At 46.8% G+C, this 25,326-nt stretch overlaps 1 protein-coding gene and 2 long non-coding RNA genes across 3 annotated transcripts in view; 2 read left to right on the top strand and 1 right to left on the bottom strand.

The window, feature by feature from the left end:
* CRTC3 (CREB regulated transcription coactivator 3) overlaps positions 1-25,326 on the bottom strand; it is a 152,639-nt gene that overhangs the window by 8,704 nt on the left and 118,609 nt on the right. The window contains exon 21 of the transcript XR_008298944.1: positions 23,858-23,983. The gene's annotated coding sequence lies outside the window, so the exon portion shown is untranslated. The remainder of the gene's footprint in view (positions 1-23,857; positions 23,984-25,326) is intronic.
* Positions 198-7,281, top strand: LOC113601959 (uncharacterized). The gene is made up of 3 exons (XR_003423323.2): positions 198-499; positions 5,272-5,395; positions 7,153-7,281. It is a non-coding gene; the product is annotated as an uncharacterized LOC113601959 (long non-coding RNA).
* On the top strand, positions 9,850-23,999 carry LOC128315852 (uncharacterized). The gene is made up of 3 exons (XR_008298947.1): positions 9,850-10,261; positions 12,159-12,227; positions 23,774-23,999. It is a non-coding gene; the product is annotated as an uncharacterized LOC128315852 (long non-coding RNA).

The following is a 25,326-nucleotide window of genomic DNA, read 5'->3' as shown; positions in this document are numbered from 1 at the left end:
TCACAAGTCAAGGAATGCAGGTCCCCCGAGAAGCTGGAAAAGACAAAGAACTGGATGCTTCCTTGGAGCTTCCAGAAGCAACCAGCTCTGCCAATACCTCGACTTTGGCCCCACGAGACTGATTCTGGACCTCTGACCTCCGGAACTGTAAGATAATAAATCATCATTGTCTTAGACCACTACATTTGTGGTCATTTATTATAGCAGCAATAGGAAACTGATACAGCAGGGCAATGCACCTGATCATCAAGGGGGGAAAAGTGAGCCAACGAAAGTAGACCCACATCTGATCTGGATGTCAAGGATTTAAGATAACTATTTAAATATGTTAAAGAAAATAGTGGGGGCAACGGACAAAATGGTGACCAGATGGGGAATTTCAACAGAGAACTGGAATCTGTAAAAGCCAAAGGAACATTCCAGAATGGACACATGTAACATCTGAAATAAAGAATTCCGATGGGCTGAGCGGCAGAGGTGGACACAGCAGAGGCAAGAGGTTGGTAAACTTGAAAACGGGCCAATGGGAAATATCCAAACGAAAGTACAGAAAGATAAAGTAGCAAGAACAATGTTAACTGCAAAGAATATAATATTTGGCTAAGAAGATTATTCATTCCTTTAATCTTAGAACGTTTGTTGTAGAAAATAAAACGGAATCTGTGTATTTAAACTATAAAGAAACTCACTTTATAAATCATATTGTAGATTCCCCTATTAGCCTCCTGGATCTAGTAACATAAAATAAAGCTTCTAGCAGTTTCGACTCTAAAAACTGAATTTGTCTTCACATTTGTAGAATGGAGGTGGTGGTGCACGTCTCACAGGACTAGGATGAGAATTAAGTGACACGAGGCCCTTAGCATAAGGCCTGGCACAGAGTAAATGTCCATTGGGGACATCTGCCCTGTCACGTGTCGTGAACTCCCATCACATGAAATGAGGTTAAATGAGGTAATGGATATAAAGTGCTCTGTCAAGTCCTTACAAATGGTGGTTTTTCCTATCATAGCATGAATCTCAGTTTACCAACTCAGGTGTGTGATAAATGGTATTTTCTTTATTTAAAAAAAGTTTTTTTAAATATTCATTTTTGAGAGACAGAGCAGAGACAGAGCATGAGCGGGGGAGGGGCAGAGAGAGAGGGAGACAGAATCCGAAGCAGGCTCCAGGCTCTGAGCTGTCAGCACTGAGCCCGATGTGGGGCTCGAACTCACGGACCGCGAGATCGTGACCGGAGCCGAAGTCAGACGCTTAACCGACTGAGCCACCCAGGCGCCCCAATATTGTCTTTATTTTGAGATAATTCTATGTTTTGGGCTCCCAACTGGCTAGAGTGACAGCAAATTAATCTCAGGAATCGGGGCTCTTCTTTCCTTTCTGCTGAATGGTACCTGTGTTCTAGAGGCTCATGTTGTGCCAACGTGGGGAGGGTGGGTGGTCCTTATGTTTCCCCGGAGTCAGCCAGAAGTATCTTGTTCCTGTACATGTGCCTTCTTCAGGACTCTCTCCTCAACTTCCCTTCCCACTTTGGGGGCCATGGGGATCTTTCTGCCGCTACGGTGCCAGACGAGGGCCTGGGGGTCTTAGAGGGGCTGCCTGGGGCACAGCTTGCCCTGACACCCTAGACAGTAGTGTCTTCTCTGCCATCGTGTTCCCTGGGGTGCTGCCCGGGAAGCAGGGCCCCTGGCCTTTCTTTCTGGAACCCATCTCATCACCGTTCTCACAAATTAACTCCTCATTTATTTTTCCTCTGCGTGAGGGGCTTTTTATCTGGTCTCCATAGAGAATTCTGTCTTCTTCTTCTTTTTTTTTTTTTAACGTTTATTTTTTTTTTGAGAGACAGAGAGAGACAGAGCATGAGCAGGGGAAGGGCAGAGAGAGGGAGACACAGAATCTGAAGCAAGCTCCAAGCTCTGAGCTGTCAGCACAGAGCCCGTCACAGGGCTCGAATTCATGAGCAGTGAGATCATGACCTGAGCGGAAGTCGGACGCTTAACCGACCGAGCCACCCATTTGCCCCTAGAATTCTGTCTTCTTAATAGGTGTAGGCCCCTGGAAACTATTGTTTGGGACTATAGGATCCCCCCACCCTTTATCTCTGGGGAGTATGTTCCAAAACCGCTCCCACCAAGGGATGCCTGAAACCACAGATAATTCGGAACCCATACACTATTTTTTCCTGTACATACATACATACACACTTAGGGTACAGTTTCATTTATAAATTCAGTAAGAGATTAACAACAACAATAATAAAGTAGAACCATCTAACAATGCACTGTAATAAAAGTTATGTGAATGTGGTCTCTCTCTCTCAAAATACCTTATTGTACTGTTCTCGCCCTTCCTCCTGTGAGGATGTGCCATAAAACACCTACATGTTGAGGTGAAGGAGGTGAGTGACGTAAGCACCCTGACGTGGCATTCGCCTACGCCCTCTGCTTCTGAACTGCGCTGCCCGTGGATAACTTAAACCGTGGAAAACGAAACCGCGGATAAGGGGGGCCTACTGTATCGTTTTCTCCTCTCATTACCGCTTCATCTCTCATCTGAGCCAATAAACAGAGAACTGGCTCAAATGGATGAAGAAGGGCAGGAGGGAGGATATAACAAGAAAATAAAAATACATCCTGGAAGGGTTCCAGTGATGGTGTCTATCCGGGTACCAGATTAGTCTTCCTGCCATAAAGCAACCGTAAAACTGGACAAAAGATACGAGCAACCATTCTCGGGCTCTGAACAACAGGTAGTGCATGACAGTGATCTCAGAGGGGGAACAGGAGATAGACCCCAAATCGTCTTGGCTGTCTGCTGGGGAACAGGTTTCCAACCCCACTGTGGCACACGGTGGTGCCCTGCTGTGTTGAGGAAGCAGAGATCACAGTCCAGGGCTGCCGAAGCAGCTTCAAGCTACAGGTCATGGCACTGGAAGGGACGCTGCTTCATGTGTGGGGGGCAGAAATCTCTGTGGGAGGTCCCCTGTGAGCCGCTGGCTGACAGCTGGGACGCACGTGTGTAGGGAAAGACTACGTGGGGCTTCCGGCGAGAGGCTGCTACAGGGCTGAGAATTAAACAGATCCTGGAGGTCTGGCAGATAACTGAACCTAAAGCACCTCCAGGGTATCATCCGCAGGGGCCACTAAGCAATCTAAAATCCCTACACAGGCAAGAAAACAGGACAATGTGACCCAGATGAAAAACAACAAACAGTCGGTAGAAACTGACCTCAAGATGGGCCAGATGTTGGATTTAGCAAAGACTCTAAGTAGTATAAGTATGTCCAAAGATGTAAGAGAAAGTTACGTTCCAAAGAACTAAAAGAAAATATGGTCAGAATGAGCATGCCGATGGGAAACTGAGACCAGCAGGTAAGGAGATCCAGGGATCTAAGCGCTCTCAAATTGATCTACCAAATCCTCATTATTTTAGACCCTCCTTCGCTCCTAATTCCTGGGATTCCTGGTTCTTTTGGTGGTTGTTCCTTTTTAGGATTCTGTGGTATAATATAAACTGCGTTGGTTTTTACTGAATCCCACTTCTGGCTCGGGAATGGTCGCTTGGATCTTCTAAGACAATCACCATCCCTCTTCTGTTGTCTGGCCTCCAAAATTGTGTTACCATTGTCTCCTCTGTTCTCCTTGTCCTTGTAGATTTATTGTAGTTTGTTAAAAAATCAGTTTACTATGGTTTTAATAAGGGTTTTAGAGGGAATGAATGTAGATGTACGTGTTTCATCCACAGTTACAGCCCGGAACTCCTGCATTAAGTCTTAAAAGTGATTTAAATAGCATAACACTTCCTGGAAACCGTTCTCATCCAATATGTGAACAGCCGTCTGTTGGCCTCCCCCTCACTAAAAGGCCTCAAATGAGATTTCTTAATCTGTCTGTCTTCTTGTGCTCTCAAGGGCCACCAGACCTCTGAAATAAATTAGAGTTATGCTGGTCCCCAGCCCATTACTTGGACATGATAAATCAGGAAGAGGGAGACACTCACTTTCTTCTAAGGAAGCAGCCATCCTCGGGGGGACCTGCGCTCACCACAATTTTACAAATGCATACCTTCTTAGACACGCCTGGCTTTTGATGACAGCAAATATTAAATTATGCTTCAACTATAAAACCTCTATTGCATCGAACTCAAGCTAACAACATTAAGTGATTTCCTAGGTTTAAAAATCTAAAAGGCTTTTTCTTCCCTTAAACAAGTCCTGCCAGCCCCAGCATTAATTATTCTTGATTCTTACTAGAATCATTCTTTTGCCATGAGAGGCGGGGGGGGGGGGGGGGAGAAGTACCTTTGTTGTACGGAGACTGACGGGGACAACTCCCCTCCTGCCTATTATAGTTCTCTATGCGGTTGGTAGCTCCCGACGTGCCTCCAGCCTGTGTTCTGTGACCGGGACACCTATGTGGTTGGAACCTTCTTCCATTTTTTGTCTTGGCTCCTCTCTCAGTGGCGAGGGGGCTGCTCCACTTCAGGTACAGAACACCTTCTCAAAACCAAACTATAATCCCTACCTGCTGTCTAAGTATGTCAGTATTCATTTTATGTATCTCAGCTGGCCACATTACCCTTCTACATTGCGCCCAAGCAAAGCCCACACCTTTATCTCCAATTCCAACATACTAAAAAAACCTTATAATTGTGCTCCTGCTTTTTGTACACCCCTCTGTTTGCCTTCACACAACGTTTCTCCCCTCTTTTTTGTTAACAGAATCTTGATTTCATGCAAACATCTATGTACCTCCCGCCTCCCCTAAAAACTGGCTCGGGGGCAAATTTTGATTAGTTGGGTATCATTTCCCTAGACGAGATTGTTCAGTATGGATAAAGTTCTGACTTCTTTTTTTGTTCGTGGTAGGTTATTTTTTTAGGTTTATTTATGTATTTTGAGAGGGAGAGAGAGAGAGAATGAATGAGTGGGGAAGGGACAGAGAGGGAGAGAGAGAATCTCCTGGGGAGACTTCTGAGAAAGCTTTCCTCATTCCCAAAAATAGACCCTCAGGAAGAGTCATCCTCTTTTGCTGATCATTGTTGGGTCTGAGTGTGGCACCTCGAGCAACAGCAGCCTTCTTGTGACTGAGACAGAATCTAGCCTGGGGAGAGGAGAGGAGACAGATGAAAGACTGGGTCCTCCATGACGTCCCCAATTATACTAACCACGGAGCCTTTCCCCCTCAGGGAATCTTGTTCAATAAAATACTCTTAATTTTTAAAGCCAAAGCGAAGTTGAGTCCACTAGATTTTTTCTCTTTGGCCCTTCAGGTCCACTGTCCACTCCTCTCTGAGTCAGGAAGTTGGATTTGCCGATGGCCTGCATCGGCGGCAGATCAACGTGGAGGGCTAGAGAGCAGTTTCCATAACCACCTCTTTCCCTTTGCCCTTCCAGGTATGAGGGTAGCTTCCCTCTGTTGCTAGCTCCCCTCCCCGTTGGCTTCTGGAACCCTGCTCAAACTTTTGTAATCCCTCCATTAGCCTCTCTGAAATGTCCCCTTTCCAGTGTGCCGCCTCTTTTCTGTTGGGATCCTGACTGATACATAGGGTTTTCAACTGATGTAGGCACCGTTCACCTGACAGAGCCTGTAATGGCCTCAAAGACATTTTACTGTCATCTTTTACACGGATGGATCTGTTCATTGGTTTCAGTTCGTGAGGCAGGGTAATGTCCCCTTTGATGTCTGCCGTCTGCACAGGCGATGGGCTGACTGCTTTCATCAACACACTAGTCTTCTAATAAATTTGCCAATATTTTTATTGATACCAGATGACTTTGGGGTTGTTCATATTTATGGCCAATTGGGAAAACAACGAAGAGCAATAAATCTCCAAGTGTCTTTAGATTAAGGATGTGTTATGCCTTACAACTGTCTTCTGAAGAAACCTTGTGAGATGCTCCCGCTGGAAATGCTTTGGCTGCTGCAACCATTTCTCTCCTCTCAGGCCATCGTGTTGTTTTCCTCACCCACCAACCAGGCTCCTCCAACATCTCTCCTGGAAATTGCTCTGCTCCAAACCAGGCCCCCATGGTCTTCACCCAGCTCACCCTGGGTATTCCCCAGATGGCCACTTGATGGCGTCCAAGAATCTTCTCCCTCATTTCCCTCACATGATCCAGGAATGGCTCACATGCATAAAGGGGGTGTGACAAAGAAGTCTGATAAAGTTATTGATGTGTTTTGACATGTTCCATTGTGGATCATAGTGCTATCATACCTGCCATTAACAAAAAAAATTTTTTTAAGGTTTATTCATTTTCGAGAGAGACAGACAGACAGAATGTGAGCAGGGGAGGGGCAGAGAGAGGGAGACACAGAATCTGAAGCAGGTCCCAGGCTCTGAGCCATTAGCACAGAGCCCAACGCAAGGCTCGAATGCACGAACCGCGAGATCATGACCTGAGCCAAAGTTGGATGCTTGACCGATTGAGCCACCCAGGCGCCCCTTGTGCCTGCCATTTTAAAAGCATACAATGGAAGGCACAACCCACAACACTATTATTCTGTTTCATTTCAGCCAGATGAAGAAGTCTTGATCACATAAATAGGAATGTATGTTTACAGGATATATAGAAATATCACCATATGCAAAATATAATATACTATTGTCATCAAAGAGCTGTGGAAGGTTTCACATTCAGATGTAAATACCCCTGTCCTTTAATATAATGGGACACACACTTTAGAGGTCGTACTGAAAAGGAAGTCTGTGAAGCCTCTCAGAAACAGCAAGAAAGTCACTGTAGACTTTCAGCATGGGGGGGTAAAGTGACAAAGTAGGATTTTGAAAACTAAATTGTCCAAGGTATGTGCAGATACCTGAATCAAACAGCCTAGATCCTGCCCTTAGTTCTGGCGAGTATAAGACGCATAGCTTTCAAAGAGACAAGACTTTCTCGTCTTGAAATATTAACGGGTTGAGCCATAAAACTTCCCGCTATACTTCCAGGGGCACCCGCTTTAAAAACATCATATATTAAATGCCATTCTACTAAAGTAGGTGCAAAGCATTTTTTTTTAAAAGGTTGTCAAGGTCTTACATTCGTAAGTGACCTAAGATAGCAAATGCTGTTGCGACTCTGCCTGTATCTACTGGATCCCTCTGATTCTGATTCCAATTCCAACCTGTGTTGTTTTTGCCCACACCAAGTGATTCTCTGCATCACCAGCTGTCCTACAAGTCAACTCAATTCTGACACTCTCTGCCTGGAGATGACATCGGATCCCACAGGTTAAGGTGAAGTCCTACAAGACTGTCCCACTCTTCAGATGCCAATCATAAGTTGGCACCTGGGGCGTCTGACCAAGCATTATAGACTGGAGGTTCCCATGGCCCCCTCCTTGGGTTCGGTTAATTTGCTAGGGCAGCTCACAGAACTCAAAGAAACATTCTAGATTACCATTTGATTTTTTTTTAATGTTTATTTTTGAGAGAGAGAGAGAGACAGAGTGTGAGCAGGGGAGGGGCAGAGAGAGAAGAAGACACAGAAACTGAGGCAGGCTCCAGGCTCTGAGCTGTCAGCACAGACCCTGACCCGGGGCTTGAACCCACAAACTGTGAGATCATGACCTGAGCCAAAGTCAGACGCTTAACCGACTGAGCCACCCAGGCACCCCAATTACCAATTTATTATAAAAGGATGTACAGTAACTCAGAAAGAGCTGTGTGGGACCCAAGGAATTTAACAAAAATCCCCCACCCCTGGACAAGCAGAGCAAGACTAATTCCATTTTGTGCTACACCCACCGTCTCATGTATAACCCCCATATGACCTACTTATTGCTTAAGACACTCCCCCACCCTAGTCAAGCCGCTGAGCACACCCTTACTGGAAACCGGCTCAAATAGGAATGCAGAACCCCTAACCGCCAGAGAATGTAAACCCCGCCTTTTGCCCGCCAAACTTGCGCGCCAATTCTGACCAGAGTGATAGGCTAGTTCAAACAGTTACTGTAGGGTAAATTGTAATTCAATTGGCCACCGGCGTGTGGACTGACATGACTATGCAACTTTCTGTGTGTGTTACAATCTCATTGGCCACTGGCCCCTATAAAACTGCTACGCCTTTTAACCTAGGGGTCCAAGTCCCTGCTCTGCTGTGTCAGGTATAGTTGGGCCCAAGCTCAAGCTTGCAAATAAACCCTCGTGCGTTTGCATCGGTATCGGCTCCTTGGTGGTCTCTCGGATTCGAAATCGGGGGCATTACAAGCTGCACAGGGCACGGTGTGGGGAAAGGTGCAAAGCTTCCATGGCTTCTCTGAGCACCTCTCTCCCCAAATCTACACATGTTCACCAACCTGGAAGCTCTCCGAACCCCATACTTTTGGGTTTATATGAAGGCTTCATTACACAGGCATGATGGATAAAATTATTAGCCATTGGCAGTTGATTCAACCTCCAACCCTTGCATGGAGGTCGGCGGGGAGGGGTGGGACTGAACCCTGTCATCACAAAGTTGGTTCCCCTGGCCACAGCCCACCCTTAGGAAGACCCAGGGGCTTCCCAAGTCGCTTCATTCACATAGCTTTAAAAGACGCCTTTATCACTCTCATCACTTAGAAAATCCCCAGGATTTTAGGAGCTCTGTGCCAGGAACAGGGACAAAGACCAAATATGTGTATTTCTTATTATAAATCACAACAGCACAATCCCTTTCACCATTTCTGTTCCGTGACCCTCCGGCTTCTGTGCCCTTCATTTCCAGTGGTTTCTATCTGTGACAGTTAGAGGCTCTCCCTTGGGCTGCTTTGCACACCAGCACACAAAGATTGCCAGGACTGCCTGGGAGTTTAAGCACGCCTCCTCCAAGTTGCGTCTGGGGCTACTGACCGGCACAGGGGCATGAGGAGGGACAGACTCCAGGGCATACTTTACTCTTCAGAACTCCCGTCTCTATCTATTGGTGCTTGGCCAACATCATACTGTCGATGGCTTCTTACCTTTCCTACGTCTTTCCCCCAGTCCTTCCCTTGTTTCTCCCCGGAGCACTTCCTTAATACCGTGTGCGCACGACTTCCGTCTCAATATTTGCTTTTGGGAACCCAACCTGAGAAACCAACATCTCTATAAACCATGCTGCCGTGTATATGGCCTTACGTAGGGATGCACATCAAAGTCCACCAGAAAAAACTGTCCTGAAACATTGCAGAAAGTCTTTGGCTTTGAATCCATTACTGCAGAAAGAAATCTGCTGCAGTGTAGGGAGGGAGGGGAGTGTAGAGGGGCAGAGTAATAACGCCTCTGGCTTTGTCCCTGATCCAAACAGGAGCAGCCAGGGAAAGGCCCACTGCTGTCCTCTGAGCTTTATGAGGAGCGGTCCCAGCGGCTGTCGGGACTCTGTTCTTCCTGACTGCTATGGAGTGATCCTGGGTTTCTGTTTCAATTTCCTATTCAGTTGAAGATTTGCAACTCCCAAAACAAAGATATATGCCAAACAAGTTTTTTGTTTGTTTGTTTCTTTTAAACTCAGTGTCTCCAGAACTATTGGCCACTCACTGGCTATAATGTGCTCACTCATCATCTCTGTCCACGTCTGTGTCCACAACACTCTGCCCAGTAACTGCAGAATATGCTGGTTTTGTTTAAGGACACATGGAGCCTTCCCCAAGATAAACCATACGCTAGAGCATTAAATAAATAAATAAATAAATAAATAGTATTAAAAGATTGACATCTTAAAGAGCATGTTCTCTGATAACAATGGAATTATATTATAAAGATTAGACAAAATTAACCAAGTAAATTTGAAGATCTAGTGGCCTTCATTAAATGATTCATGCTTCGGGTAGCGTTCTTTCTAGCAAGTAGAGGGGAGCTCCAGAGGGGTACAGAAAAAGGGAGGGTTTTTAAAGGTAGAGTGGGAGTGGAAAAAAGGAAATTAGTAGCAAAGAATCCACTCTTCCAGGCAAGGTTACCCTCCTAAGGCGAAGGGAAGGAATCTGTCGGTGAGTTTCCCAGTGCTGATCAGGAACTCTCCATGCTGACTTGTTAAAGGTTACATTTCTGGGGGGCAGAAATTGCAGATGGGTTAGGGCTTAAGTCTCAATTTACTGCCTTAGGACCTTAACCTAAGTGATACTATTTTGGGCCTGTGGTTTTCTTTTGAACAGAAATAATAACAAAAAGAAATCTAGAAGAGCTTTGGGTATTTGGAAACAAAGCAACGTGCTACTAAAAAATTCACAAATCAAAGAAAAATCCACAAGGAAAAATTTTAAATATTTTAAACTAAGAGAATGAAAATACAACATACTTGCAGGTAAAGCTGTGTTTAGAGGAATATTTATGGTTTTATTTATGCTTTAGTACAGAAGAAGAAAAGTTTTGAGTCAATGATCTAACTTCCCACCTTAAGTAGCTAGAGAAAGAACAAATTAAACCCAAAGTAACAAGGAGAAAGGAGATAATAAAAACAAGAGTAGAAATCAGTGAAATAGAAAACCAACAAGAAATAGAGAAAACCAAAAGTTGGTTCTTGGAAAAGATGAATACAATTGATAAACCCTGTAAAGACTTAGAAAAAGAGAGAGAGAGAGAGAGAGAGAAGAAAAGTGAGGTCAGGGTGGATTTAGACACATAGATCAATGGAAGAGAACAGAGAGCCCAGAAATAAACTCACAACTACATGGTCAACGAATCTACAACCGCAGAGGCAAGAATATACAAGGGGGAAAAGACAGTCTCAATAAACGGTGCTGGGAAAACTGAACAGCTCCGTGCAAAAGAATGAAATCGGACCGCTTTCTTACATCACACACAAAAATAAACTCAAAATGGATTAAAGACCTAATGTGCTACATAAAACCATAAAACTCCTAGAAGAAAACACAGGCAGTAATTTCTTGGACATCAGCCATCGCACCCTGTCTCTAGATATGTCTCCCCAGGCAAGAAAAACAAAAGAGAAAAAAAAAAAACAACCAATCAGAACTACACCAACATAAAAAGCATTTGCACAGTGAAGGAAATCCTCGACAAAATGAAAAGGCCAGGCACTGAATGGGAGAAGGTATTTGCAAACAATCCATCTGATAAGGGGTCACTATTCAAAATATATAAAGAACGCTACAACTCAACACTAAAAAGCCCCACAAATAATCTGATTACAAATGGGCAGAGGACCTGGATAGACGGGTTTCCTTTTCCAAAGAAGACACACACATGCCCAAAAGGCACATGAGAACATGCTCAAAATGACTCATCATCAGGGAAATGCAGACAAAAACCACAATGAGATATCATTTCACACCTGTCAGAATGGCTAAAATCAAAAACACAAGCAACCGTACGTGTTGAGAAGGATGTGGAGGAAAAGGAAGCAACCCTTGGGCACAGTGGGCGGGAACGCAAACTGTTGCAGCCACTGCGGAAAACAGTATGGGGGCTCCTCAAAAAGTTAAAGAATTACTGTACGATTCAGTAAGTGCACTAATGGGTATATACCCAAGGAAAGCGAAAACACTAATTCAAAAAGATACACGCACCCCTGGTTTATTGCAGCATTATTTACAACAGCCAAGATATAGAATCAACCCAAGTGTCCACCGACAGGTGAATGAATCCAGAAGATGTGGTGTCCCCCCCGCCACACACAGGAATATCACTCAGCCATTTTTTAGAAAGAACGAGATTGTGCCATTTGTGATAACGTAGTTGAACCTAGAGGGTACAATGCTAATTGAAATAAGTCAGAAAAAGAAATGCCGTATGATTTCACTTCTGCGTGGAATCTAAAAAACAAAACAAACAAACAAAAGGCAGAAACAGACTCGTAAATGCAGAGAACAGAAGGATGATTGCCAGAGGGAAGGGGCTTGGGGGATGATCAAAATGGGTCAAGGAGAGAAGGTGGCCCAGCCTTCCAGTTACGGGATGAGTAAGTCACGGGGATAAAAGGGAGGAAAGTCAATCGTGCTGTAATAGCACTGTGTGGCGACGGGTGGTAACTACACTTGGGGTGAGCACAGCATAAGGCAAGGAGATGCTGAATCACTATGTTGTCACACTTGAGACTAATGTAACATTGTGTCAACTGTACTTCAGTTAAAAAAAAAGTGAGGCCGGGCTGAAGGCTCTGTAGTGGTTCCTTACACTCTTCTTACAGGTGTTCCATGTTTGAAGTTACAATTGTCCCCCCCCCCCCACCTTTTCTACAGTTTTCCTTTCCACGGTTTCAGCTACTCGTGGTCAACCATGGTCCGCAAGCGGATGATCCCCATCAGAAGGTCAGTAGCAGCCTAACGCTATGTCACAATGTCAATGTCGTTCACCCCCCTTCATCTCCTCACATAAGCGTTTTCTCATCTCACACCATCACAGGCAGAAGCGGGAGGACGGCACAAGATATTAGAGATAGAGAGAGACCACATTCACCTAAGTTTTATCACAGTGTATGGTTATAATTGTTCTATTTTTTAAATTTGTTAATGTTTATTTATTTTTGAGACACACACACACACACACACACACGCACACACACACAGAGTAGGCACTGGGGAGGGGCAGAGAGAGTAGGAGACACAGAATGTGAAGCAGGCTCCAGGCTCTGAGATGTCAGCACCGAGCCCGACGCGGGGCTCGAACCCACCAACCGTGAGATCATGACCTGAGCCCAAGTCGGATAATGATAATTTTTATCATTAGCTGTTGCTGTGAATCTCTTACTGTGCCTAACTTATAAACTTTACCAGAGTTATGGACGTATAGAAAACAAAAGATCGGACCTGTAGGGTTTGGTACGATCTGTGCTGTCAGCACCCCCTGGGGGGGGGCGGTCGGTCTTGGAATGTATCTGATCGCGGATAAGGGGCGACCACTGTGTATCGGAAGGAAACTTTAAACAAAGTAGGTGAAAGGTACAAACTGGTAATGTGGAGCGGCTCAAGTTTTTGCCAAGAGAGATTGTCTTTTTCTGCTGAATGGAAGACAACGGGAGGGGGAGAAAACTGGGAGGGAATAACAGTGACGGTTGGACCAGCGGAGGGCTGAGCCCTTAGATGCCCCCCAGCGATGCCCTTAGCTGCTGGGTCCGGGGCGCTGCCTTTCCGACCTGCGTTTTCTGAGGTTTCTTCTCCAGTCTGCGTACTCTTCTGGACCTTTATTGCCCCCAACACTTAAACTTCTCTTGCAGTTCTAACCTAAACACCACGGGAAGCCAAGTTTTTTTCTATGGTGTTACAGGAAAGGGGACTGAGTTTTCTGGGAGGGAGAAGACAGGCGTTTAAATTTAGACACGGTGGATGAGAGCAAGTCTCATGAGGCATCTGAATCAGAAATGAGGCAGAGACCCTTCTTTATTCTAAAAGCCAACAGCTGCTCGGAGACAAGCAGATTGAACTACTTCCTCCCTGCTCAGAAACTCTCAAAGTACACACACACACACACACACACACACGCACGTGCACGAGCTCCTGCACACACACATGCACGCGCATTTATAGACACATATGGTTGGAAGAACGCAGAAAAGGAACACAAAGAAAAATAATTCATTGATGATGTCATTTGCAACTTTGGTGCACAGTGACATGATTCGCATCACATGATGTCCTGCGAAAGCATGTTCATGGGTCCAGGCGATTCTCTCAAACCCGGTTTGAGAGAGAGGTTAAGGATTACACCGCAGATAATCACCAAGCAACCAATTAAGACAGACTTGTTACTTTTGTGAAACACACAGAGAGATGTTACTTCTTTTTTTAGATTCTTAGGAAAAATTTCAAACACACAGAAGAACAGTGTAATGAACCCCTCCTCTACCCATCACCCAGACGGAACATTCCAATTACACTGAGTTGGAAGAAATCACAACACAGGAAGTCTGCAGTTTGGGATACAGAACAGGGCATAGTTAAATTTAGCTTTGCTGGGAGCTAGCTCCAACTTGATTAATCAGCTAATCAAAGCTCTTTGTCTGATTTCAGTTTCCTTATTGGCGTAAAGAAAGGCTATTCACAACTCATCACCTGTGCTAGGTGTCTCTAGGTCCTGGCCGAATGCTCGTGCTCTGTCCAATATCCTCTGTGTGAGCCGATCCCTTTCTAATTCAGGTTGGGGAAAAAAGACAAACTTAGGTTATTTTCTATATTTCTTAAATTCAACAAAAATGAGACACATTTTTATTTTTTTAATGTTTATTTTTGAGACAGAGAGAGAGAGAGGGAGAGAGAGAGAGAGCAGGAGCAGGGGAGGGACAGAGAGAGAGGGAGACACAGAATCTGAAACAGGCTCCAGGCCCTGAGCTGTCAGCACAGAGCCCGACGCAGGGCTCGAACTCACGGACGGTGAGATCATGACCTGAGCCGAAGTCAGACGCTTAACTGACTGAGCCTCCCAAGCCCCCCAAGAAACTTCCATTTTATTTTATTTCTGTTTATTTATTTTTTAAAACGTTTATTTTTTTGATAGAGACAGAGCATGAGCAGGAGAGGGGCAGAGAGAGGGAGACACAGAATCCGAAGCAGGCTCCAGGCTCTGAGCTGTCAGCACAGAACCCGATGCGGGGCTCAAACCCACCGACTGTGAGATCATGACCTGAGCCCGAGTCGGATGTTTAACCAAGCCACCCAGGAGCCCCAAGGACACATTTTTAAATTGCAATCCGAGGTGTCTGAGATGCCGGCAGGCACCCACATGGAGACCGTCATGGGGCCAATGGAGCCCAGCACCTCCTGGACCTCGGGAGAGAGCCTGGGGGCGGCACTCTGTTACAAGTGACAGTCCGTAGACAGTAGACCCGGGGGAGGGAGAACAAAGGAATGAATCAATGAGGGCAAGGAGGTGTTGGCACATTCCCAGGACTTCAGGCCACATATTCTTTCTGGAACTGCTCAGAAGTTCCAGTCTATCGTCTGCGGTTCTGTTCACAACCCTCAGGAAGGCCATCTGTCACCATTGCCAGCTGCTGAGCCCAACTGCCAGAGTCCTGGCTGCGGTCAGGCCGGCCTCCTGCTTTCGGCCTCGGCTCAGCCGTGCAGGGATTTTGGCCGTTCTGGTGGGACCTGTTTGGGGGGCCTGCTGAGGGCGGAAGTGAGGGGGAGGTGAGGACAGGGAGACAGTGGATTAGACAGCTTTTTCACAGGTTCGGCTTTGAAGGGGAGGAGAGAATCAGGGTGGTAGCTGCAAAGGAGCCTCGGGGTCAAAGCAGGTTTTTCGGTTTTTGATTTTGTGTGTTTGTTTTAATTTGGGGAGAGATTTGAACACGTTTAAAGGTTCCGGTTAGGAGGAGGGGGCTGAATAAACAGGAGGGAGAAAGAATCCAGAGCAGAGCAGCCAAGGCCCCTCTAATGGGCCCACGGATGCTAATAGCTCTTTCTGCCTCACGCTGGCTGAGGCCCCTGACAAGTGGGGCGGCCGCTCCCCCACTTCCACGTGGGATGCCGGCGCTCCTGAGCAGGGCGGGGACGGGAAATGTCAGAGCACTAGTTCTGAGTCACGTACTGCCCGCCCACCTCCAGATTACACCGAGGTTGGATAGGCCCAGGCGGAGGAACCAGGAAACCTGCAGGAGAGGCTTGCACGGAAGAGCCCACCCAAGCCGCCCCTGTGGGAGAAGGGGGTGTGCTTTTTCTTTTCTCAGATCAGTGGAGGGGGGTCATCTGCGGGCCTTGAAGGGTGGACCCTGGAGCCGGGGAGACACAGGGGTGCCCGAGGCACACCTGGAAGGCCACAGGGGAGGCCGTGGCCGTGGCCATGGCCATGGCTGTCTGTCAGTAGCTGGGCCCTCACGAAGGGCTCTATTCGAGACGTAGGTGAAGGTTGGTCAAGTGTGTGTGCTTCCTGTGGATCAGATGTGGGCCACAAGCATGAGACAGAGTGACCGGTGATTGGTCCAGAGCGAAGGGCCTCCCCTGCCGTGACTTTATACACCAGGAGATATCTGGCAATGTCTAGAGACATTTTTTTAAAGTTTTAAAAATATTTATTTTTGAGAGAGAGAGAGAGAGAGAGCGGGCACATGCGTGCACATAAGTGGGGGAGGGGCAGAGAGAGAGGGAGACACAGAATCGGAAGCAGGCTCCGGGCTGTGAGCTCAGCACAGAGCCCAGTGCGGGGTTCGAACCCACGAACCACGAGATCATGACCTGAGCCGAAGTAGGACGCTTAACGGATTGAGCCACCCAGGCGTCCCTGGAGACATTTTGATTGTCATAACTCATGGTAGGGGGAGGTGACTTAGCAGACAGAGGCCAGGGACGCTGAGACCGATCCTACAACGCGCAGGCCGGGCAGCACGGAGGGGAAGGGGGTGCAGGTGTTGTGTTGGGAAGTTGAAGGAGTCCCTGTATGATGGTCGAAACTCTTTCTGTGGAATAAGAAACTCGTCTTCTGCTGGCAGCGAGGGGGACGGGAAGGCCATGGGGACCGCAACGAATGGACAATTGAAACAGTCACCTTAGGACTGGGGGAGCGAGGGGACGCGGAGTAAGGCTGCCAAACAACACGGAAGAGAAGACGACAGATGACTGGTGAGGGAATGGAGGGCCCAAGGGGGAAGCAGGACAGATTCCACCCAGGGCAGGAGCCTTTCAAGGGGCTCGATGGCGGCGCCCATGTGCCCCGGCCCCCAGCACAGTGCTGGCAAGACCTGGAGCGGCCCGGGCTCCTCCCTGTCAATAGGCTTGTTCTCTCTTGTGGCCGGAGGCGTCCCTCACTGGCCCCCATCCGTGCGCGGGTCCTCCTTTAGGGCTGAGCCAGTAACCGCAGGGCAGCCTCCGCCTCAGTTCCTCCTGCGTTGCCTCATCGAGGGGACACCTGTCTCCACACCTCGTAAATGCCACGGAGCACTGGCTCGGGGGCCTTCACAGAAGGGCCTGCCTTGGTGCTGTGGGGGGAAAGCAACAGACGCCGGCTGTGACCGCAAAGGGGGCTCACCAGAAGGACGTGGCCCTCACAGAATGACAGGGAAAGTTGAAGAAGTGACTCTGAAAAGGACAGAAACCAGGAAGGCCGTGGGGACCCAGAAGCAGAAACCATGGATAGTCTCATCCAGCCATTACAAGGACATGTCTTTCTCTTCCTCCTCCTTCCATTCAAGGCTCAGAGGCCCTGTAGAAAGTGCCCAGGGGGGCCCAGTGCCTCCCCCGCCTGTGGTTCTGACCCGCATAGGCCATCAGAGTGCCGTCCCTAGAAGCCAGGGAGGTAGAGGCAGGCGGAGAAAACGGGGCTTGATTCTCAGGAGCTTGTCAGGAGGAGGGGTCCGCGCGCTCACATCCTGGAAGGCCTTTCATGGTGGCCAAGAGCCCCGTCCTCCCGGATGGAGATTCCTATGCTCTGAGTCTCGGATGGAAACAGAATGCTGCAAAACAGTCTCGGGGGGTCGCCGGCCCCCCCCCCCCCACCTCCCCGTAGAATCGCTCTAGAAATCTCTCATCTCCTGTAGCCAGCGCCTGCCTGGAGCAGCTGCAGGCCTCACACGGGGTCTCCCTGGGGACGTGTGTTTAACCATTTCACACCCACTGACACGCGGGTTATGCAAGCAGGGCCCTGAGCCAGTTCTTAACTTCCTAATTTTTTCTTTTTTCCAAAGGGGAAAAACACTAATTTAGTCACTGTTTTGCAGAGAGAGAGAGAGAGAGAGAGAGAGAGAGAGAGAGTCCTGTTTGTCCTTATGACTCATTTTGCTGGTTTTTGGATGATGTTGCATTGATTCATGACGACTCACTGAGCATCTGGTATGAATTAAGTGGGACTTTCTCTCGGTGACAGTAAAGTGAGAGATCTTAAACAGGGGGAATGTTGAAAGGAGCTGGTGGGAACGAGAGTTTGAGCAATCTTCCGGACTTGAGTCAGTTCAATGAGATGCTTCGGACTCTCAGCAAAGTTTGCAAGAAGTGACATGTGGCTTCCGGGTGGTGCTGCCCGTGACGTGACGTCTGGTCCTCACTTTCGTGCCGATGACTCCTTGCGGGTCGGACTGCTTCCCATAATGTGTTGTTTTATCCTGAGGCCATGATCCCGCTTAGCCCCGTGGGGGAGACAGAGGCAGGAGGCATACGTACCACATCGGGGGCCATGTGTTTTCTAGTTTGTTCCAAGACTCTTTCCGTAGAATTCCCAGGCCTCTCCTCAAGCTGGTTTTGCCACCACAAGGGGTATTTGGCAACATCTGGAGACACTTTTGGTTGTCACAGCCTGCAGAGGGCAGGGATCCTGCTGAACCTTCTACAATGCACAGGACAGTATCCACGATGCCCCAGATGTCAATGCTGTTGAGGTTGAGAAACTGCCCTAATCCAAATCAGCCCTTAAGCCCAAGCGACTTGATGGTTTCAGGTCATTGACTGACTTAATGAAAAGACCTCTAGTTATGGTAAAACGAACAAAGAAGGGGCACCTGGGTAGCTCAGGCGGTTGAGCCTCCGACTCTTGATTTCGGTCTCACAGTTTGTGGGTTCAAGCCCCACATTGGACTCCATGCGGGCAGTGTGGAGCCTGCTTGGGATTCTCTCTCTTTCCCTCTCTTTCTGTCTCTCCTGTGCTCTCTCTCCCTCGAAATAAATAAAATAAACTTAAAAAACAAACAGATCTTTTGAAAAATCATGTGATTTCTGTGTTTAAAAAGTGTAGAGTTGACCCTTTAACAGCAAAGATTTAAACTGTGTGGGTCCTCTCATACACAGACTTTTTTCAACAAACACAGGCCAGTACTATAAACGTATTTTCTCTTCCTAATGATTTTCTTTTCTAAAATTTTTTTTTAATGTTTATTTATTTTTGAGACAGAGAGAGAAAGAAAGAAAGACAGAGCATGAGCAGGGGAGGAGCAGAGAGAGAGGGAGACATAGAATCCGAAGCAGGCTCCAGGCTCTGAGCTGTCAGCACAGGGCCCGACGCAGGGCTCGACCCATGAGATCATGACCCGAGCCAAAGTCGGATGCTTAATCCACTGAGCCACCCGGGCGCCCCTTCCTTATGACTTAAAAAAAAATTTTTTTTTAACATTTTATTTATTTTTGAGAGAGAGACAGAGCATGAGAGGGGTTGGGGCAGAGAGAGAGGGAGACACAGAGTCTGAAGCAGGCTCCAGGCTCTTAACTGTCAGCACAAAGCCCGACACGGGGCTTGAACTCATGAACCATGAGATCATAACCTGAGCTGAAGTCAGACGCTCAACCGACTGAGCCACCCAAGTGCCTCCTTATGATTTTCTTAATAACATTTTCTTTTCTCTAGCATACTGGAAGAAAACAATATACAATACATATAACATACGAAATATGTGTTAATTGAGTATTTATGTTATGGGCAAGGCTTTTAGTCAACAGTAGACTATTAGCAGTTAAGTTTTGGGGACTCAAAAGTTATACATGGAATTTTGACTGTGCAAGGGTCAATGTGCCCTAACCCTACATTATTTCATGGGTCAACAATATATATATAATGTCTTGCCTACATCTTAGTCTTTAAATACCATTCTCCACTGAAAGGAGCCAGGGATTCTGAGAAATGGTTATTCCAAGGCTGGCATAGTCAAGCAAGGAAGGTACCAAAGACAATAGGATGGGTTGAAAGGAAACAGGAGCCAACCTGAAGGAGCTCTCTGCTCAAATATGGGATGATCTGAGGGTCAGAAAAATAACGCCAATATGCTGAAATCCATATCCACAATCCTGTGCCTTCCAGAGGTTTCCTTTAGAAAATATAGGGCGCCTGGGTGGCTCAGTCGGTGAAGCGCCCGACTTCGGCTCAGGTCGTGATCTCATGGTGTGTGAGTTCGAGCCCCGCGTCTGGCTCTGTGCTGACGGCTCAGGAGCCTGTGCCCTGGTGCGTGTGTGGGCTCTCTCTCTCTCTCAAAATTAAATAAACATTAAAAAGCTTTTTTAAAAGAACAAAAACTTTTTTTAAATAAAAGATAAAAAGAAACAGTGCTTCTATTACCTCTCAAACTTGGGTGTCCTCAGTTTTGTTTAGCGTTATCAACAATGGCGGAAAGGGTGGGGGGTGCCTGGCTGGCTGAGTCAGAAGAACCTGTGACTCTTGATCTCGGGGTCAAGAATTCAAGCCCCACGTTGGGTGTAGAGATTACTTAAATAAGTAAATAATAAAAAGAAGAAAAGAATAAGAAATAATAAGAATAAAAAGAAAAGAATAAGAATAAAAATAATAAAAAGAATAAAAGAGAAAAGAAAGTTCGTATCCTCTTGGCTGAGCTCCAGAAAGTGAGCCACAGTGAGGTTACATAGTAATCACACAGTCATCATCAAGCAAGCCAAGACCGTATACATACTCTGGGATGGTTGCAGCTCTTGTGTGGGAAAGAGAGAATAATGTGTGAACAAAATAGATGGATACATCTGTGGTAGGGTACTTCAGCTGGAATCTTCCTCTTCTTTTTAAAAAAATTTTTTTTAAAAATATTTATTCATTTTTGAGAGACAGACACAGAGTTGCGGCAAGCGCGGGAGGGGCAGAGAGAGAGGGAGACACAGAATCTGAAGCAGGCTCCGGGTGCTGAGCTGTCGGCACAGAGCCCGATGCGGGGCTTGAACCCATGAGCGGTGAGATCGTGACCAGAGCCGAAGTTGGGACATGTAACCGACTGAGACATCCAGGCGCTTCTGGAACCTTCCTCTTCTAACCAAAAACCCAACTCAAGTTTAAACAATCAAAAGAAGTTATTGGCTCATACAATCAAGAAATCTCGACAGTGCCACTCAAAGCATGGTCCATGGACCAGAATGGTCCACAAACTGTCCGTTGTTGTTTCACAGTGAGATACAACTATACTGTTGAACTGACTTTGGGCATAATCGTGTTTCAACAAACTTCCTTTCCTCTGTTGTTGATAATAATTAAAGATAATGAGAACACCTGGATTTAAGAGGCAACAGAAGTCCCACTTTTCGTGAGGGAAACTTCTAGAAGCCATATGGTTCATTTTTATTGTATGTTGCCCAGAACCAGTCAGCAAGATAATAGGAATATAAAACTGGAATCAAAAAACAAAACTGCCTTTGTTACAGACAGTTTGGGAAGCGCTAGCCTGGTATGGTGGTGATTCACCATCCTGACTTCCCGTTAGACCCACCTGGTGAGTTTTGACAAGTATTCATTCTGGAGCTCATTCCCAAAGATTTTGACTTAATTGGCCTGGGGTGGCGCCCAGGCATGGGTAGCTTTTGACGCTTACCAGGTGGCTCTAATGTGTAGCCAAAGTTGAGAACCAGTGGTCTGGATTTAGGCTGGCCTCAGATGAGACTTGATCCAGTGCTCAAGTCACAGACTGTCATCGAGGACCTGTGTTCTCACAGCACTAAATGCTTATGTTAGAAAAGAAGAGGGGTGCCTGGGTGGCTCAGCTGGCTAAGCACCTGTCTATTGATCTCAGCTCAGGTCATGATCTCACAGTTCGTGAGATCGAGCCCCACATAGGGCTTGGTGCTAACAGCTCGGAGCCTGCTTGGGATTCTCTCTCCCCGTCTCTTTGCCCCTCCCCTATTCTTTCCCTCTCTCTCAAAATAAATGTAAAATAAATGTAAAAACTTTAAAAAAAATGAAAAGATCTCACATCAATGATTCCAGCTTCTACCTTAAGGAACTAGAAAAAGACGAATAAATTAAATCCAAAAGAAGCAAATGAAAGGAAATAATAAAGATCAAAGAAGAAATCAGTGAGATAGAAAAAAAGAATAATAGGGGAAATCAACAAAACCAAAAGCTGGTTCTCTGAGAAAAATCAATGAAATTGATGAACCTCTAGCCAAAAATGGAGAAAATGCAATTTACCAATATCAAGAATGTGAGAGGTGTACCACTCCAGATTGTACACATATTAAAAGGCTAATAAGAGGATATTAGGAACAATTTTATGTCAATCAATTCCATAACTTCGATGATATGAGCAATTTTCTTGAACAACTCAAACTCCCAAAGTCAACTCAGGAAGAAAGAGATCACTCAAATAGCTCTATATTGATGAAAGAAATTGAATTTATAGCTTAAAGAAATCTTCTCACAAAGAGAACTCCAGGCCCAGATGGCTTTACTGGTGAATTCTACCAAACATTTAAGGAAGAAAGAATGCCACCTTTACACAAACTCTTCCAGAAAATTCCAGAGGTGAGCGCACTTCCCATCTCATTATTTCAGACCAGCTTTCCCTTGATGCCCAAACCAAAGACAGTACAAGAAAATAGAGAAATTCTTAAAACCCCAGCACTTAACATTCTTGAGATAGGTATCTCTTGTTGCCCACCTCTCCAAGTTATTCTAACCCAGGACCTGGGCCTTACATAACTTCAAACTGTGCCACATGGCCTCCTTCTTCCTGTTGCAGATGATTGGACCCAACGGCAGTCTTCTAACTTACATGTGGACACTGGCTCAAAAACATGTGCTAGGGCCGGGGCCCCTGGGTGGCTCAGTCGGTTAAGTGTCCGAGTTCGACTCAGGTCATGATCTCACAGTTCGTGAGGTCGAGCCCTGTGTTGGGCTCTGTGCTGACAGCTCAGAGCCTGGAGCCTGCTTTGGATTCTGTGTCTGCCTCTCCCCTGCTCATGTTTTCTCTCTCTAAGAATAAATAAACATAAAAAAAAATTTTTTTTTAATGTGTGCTAGAGCCCTTCTCAGGAGGTTGACCTAAGAGGCAAAAAGGAAAGAACAGGTAATGGTAGGAACTGAGGAGGGAGACTTGTACTGACCAAACAGCTGTGGCAGCCATATTGGAACCATGAAGAGAAAGGAGAGGAAACAGATCCAATGAGGGGTGTGGGGTAGATAGACAGGCATAGGCAGAAAGTGCACGAGAGAGAGACTGAGTTAGCAATGAGGGAATAACCCAGTTTCTATCCCTTGTAAGCCCTGGCCCTTCAGATTCTTTTGTATTCATGTAAGACTCTTCATACTTGAGGGGCACCTGGGTGGTTCAGTTGGTTGAGCGTCTGACTCTTGATCTCAGCTCAGGTCATGATCTCATGGTTCGTGAGTTTGAGCCCCGTGTTGGGTTCTGCACTGACGGTGCTGAGCATGCTTGGCATTCTCTCTCTCTCTCTCTCTCTCTCTCTCTCTCTCTCTCTCCCTCTCTCTCTACCTATCCCCCGCCTGCACATGCACACACACTCTCTCTATAAATAAATAAAACTAAAAAAAAAAAAAAGAAAGAAAAAAACCTAAGACTCTTTATACTTGACACAGTGTGTGGACTTCCCTTTCCTATAGCCAAAACTACCCTGACAAAACAAAATGCTCAATAAAGGCTAAGTTCCTTCCATTCCTGCACGGTAACTCCTTGGTGTCACTTTCAAGCCTAAGGACACGCTGGGCACGTTCTTCATTCCCAAAGGCCTCGCGGATTTAATTGGATTCTCTTCTCTTCTGTGTGCGTTCATTAAAAATTTTTTTTTGTTGAGGTGTAACATACATACAGTTAAGCATATAAATCTTAAGTATATATCTCAAATAATTTATGCGCACTCACACACACACACACATACACACACACACACACTCTTATGTAACTACCACACAAATACAGAACATTTCTAACACTTACAGAAAGTTGACTCTTTCTATTCTCTGTGAAGTGGCAGACCAGATTCTGAGCATTTGTTGGGTGTCCATGTGCTGTGGACTCAGTTGTGTCCTCCCATAATTCCTGCGTTAAAACCTTAACCCCCACGTGACTGTATTTGGAGATAGAGTCTTTAGAGTGTAATTTAGGTTAAATGCAGTCGTAAAGGGGAGGCTCTAATCTGACAGAACTGATGTCCTTGTAAGAAGAAGAGACACAACACCTCTCTCTTTCTCCCTCCTCCCCCTCCCCTGCACGCAGCACAAAGACGGGGTCAGGCAAGCACACCGAGAGGATGGCCCCCTACCTCCACGCCAAGAGAAGAGGCCTTATAATGAAACCTACCTTGCTGGCACCTTGATCTTGAACTTCCAGCCTCCGGAGCTGGAAGAAATAAATTTCTGTTGTTTACAGCACGGAGTCTATGGTATTTTGTCATGGTAGCTCAAGCCGATTACCGTACCATGGGACCTATACAAAGAACAAAGAGGAGAAAGATGCCTTGAATAGAAAACTACCCTTGGCAGGATCTCAGGCAACTGATTTCGCAATACAGGCAGGTGGCCTGTGCCCAGCATGGGGTGGGCAGAGGGGCTGGGAGCACAGCCTGAAGGCCGGGCGGCCCCTCTGGCCACCAAGTCCAGTCCAGTTCTAGGCTGGCTTGGACATATTGCAAGGAGACATTTGATAAAGTTGGAACTGTAGTTAAATGTCAACCACCAGCCTCTCATTCATCTGTCCCTTAGGAAGTGCTCCAAGATGTCCCAAGAATCCAATAGGGCTTTCATTTTATTTTCCTGAGCCAAATGGGAGGCTGGTGGGGAGCCCCATCTGAGCACTGACTCGGAGGAGAAACTAACCTGTCACCATGGAATGGGCTTAGCGTGATCGACCAGCCAGCCTGTACTGAGCCGGCTCTGGAACCGGTGCACCACGCTGCCTCATGGAACTCCTCTTCAGCTGGACATCCGTGAGACCTTGGCCACGGGTAGCTGGGACGGCTCGGTCCCGGTCCAGGCCCCGTTTCTTTGTCAGTGTCCTGTGCGTTGTCCACTCCCAGGCTTCTGTGTCCCAAGATGGCCACTCACTAGACTTGTCTCTCCTGTGTCAGAGCCCATGTATCAGTAACAGAGAGTTTCTGGTCTCTCTCTCTCTCTGCAATTGCTGTCTTCCTTCCTTCCTTCCTTCCTTCCTTCCTTTTCTTTCTCTCTCTCTCTAAGATTTTATTTTTTTTTAAGTTTTTTTTTTTTTAACGTTTATTTATTTTTGGGACAGAGAGAGACAGAGCATGAACGGGGGAGGGGCAGAGAGAGAGGGAGACACAGAATCGGAAGCAGGCTCCAGGCTCTGAGCCATCAGCCCAGAGCCTGACGCGGGGCTCGAACTCACGGACCGTGAGATCGTGACCTGGGCTGAAGTCGGACGCTTAACCGACTGAGCCACCCAGGCGCCCCTAAGATTTTATTTTTAAGGAATCTCTACATCCAACGCAGGGCTCGAACTCACAACTCCAAGATCAAGAGTCACCTGCTCTACCGATGGAGCCAGCCAGGCGCCCCAGGCAATTGTATTTCCGTCACTAGAGTTTTCATGTCTTTTTTGTTGCCGCCATGATTTCTCTTCCTGTTTGTTACTTCCATGCTGAGAGGCAAACCCTTCGCCCCCATGCAGCAAGACCGGCCACGTGGGGCCATCCCATCTGGGTTGCCATGGTGGGGGGTGTAGGAAGGATACACCCCAAACTCGAGGTAGCAGGTGCCTCGAGGCAGGGGGAGGGGATGCAGTCACGGGGGGACACTCTGGGGACTTGGACT

This window comes from Acinonyx jubatus, chromosome B3, assembly GCF_027475565.1.
Source record: "Acinonyx jubatus isolate Ajub_Pintada_27869175 chromosome B3, VMU_Ajub_asm_v1.0, whole genome shotgun sequence".
NCBI classification, from domain to species: domain Eukaryota; kingdom Metazoa; phylum Chordata; class Mammalia; order Carnivora; family Felidae; genus Acinonyx; species Acinonyx jubatus.
The sequence above is the reverse complement of the archived record's forward strand: the minus strand, read 5'-3'. Positions and strand labels throughout refer to the sequence as shown.